The sequence below is a fragment of the Lampris incognitus genome, unplaced genomic scaffold (genome assembly GCF_029633865.1).
Source record: "Lampris incognitus isolate fLamInc1 unplaced genomic scaffold, fLamInc1.hap2 scaffold_299, whole genome shotgun sequence".
Taxonomy (NCBI): domain Eukaryota; kingdom Metazoa; phylum Chordata; class Actinopteri; order Lampriformes; family Lampridae; genus Lampris; species Lampris incognitus.
This window is the reverse complement of record NW_026611257.1, coordinates 24,335-25,000: the sequence shown is the minus strand read 5'-3', so window position 1 is coordinate 25,000 and position 666 is coordinate 24,335.

The following is a 666-nucleotide window of genomic DNA, read 5'->3' as shown; positions in this document are numbered from 1 at the left end:
TTCCTATGTTCTTGTGGGTTTCGAAACATGTGAACCAATGGAATGTATTTGCTCTTTGTATTTTTATTTGAATTTTGTTATTAGCCAATGATGTGGTGTGGAGTTGTTATGCCCGCGAAATCACGAGCTTCGCAACGGTCCATCTCCTCACGGAGAGGGAGGAGTTAGGCAGCCCGAGTGAGTACGACGAAGAGAGAGGGCCATTTTTCTGCTGCTCCGTCTAAGTACCCGTTTCGCGGAGACTTTATACACAGCCCGTGTACTAGGCCCGCATTTGAGGTCAGGAGTGTTGCGATTGGCCCGCGGTCGTATGCTTGCTGGTGGGCTTTGTTTTAGTATGCCGATTATTTTGTTTATGCCCCATAGCCAGTGTCGCCGCTAGCTAGCTAAGTGCATTTAGCATCCAGTGCTAGTGTGTTAGCTAGCCGACTAGAGTTGTGGAGGCTAGTCAGAAGTCATCGGGCTGCGCTGGACGGTGATCTAACTAGGGGAGCCGCTCTGCTCCATTCCTGGGACCTGTCTGCTATCCAAAGAGGACTCGCTTCATCTGCTCTATCTTCGCCAGGGTTGTTTGAACATTGCAACCTTTGGCCATTTGCTACCGGGGAGCCGACACATGCCAGCTGCTAGGCTAGCACTACGCCTTCCATCCTCTGGACTGCACAC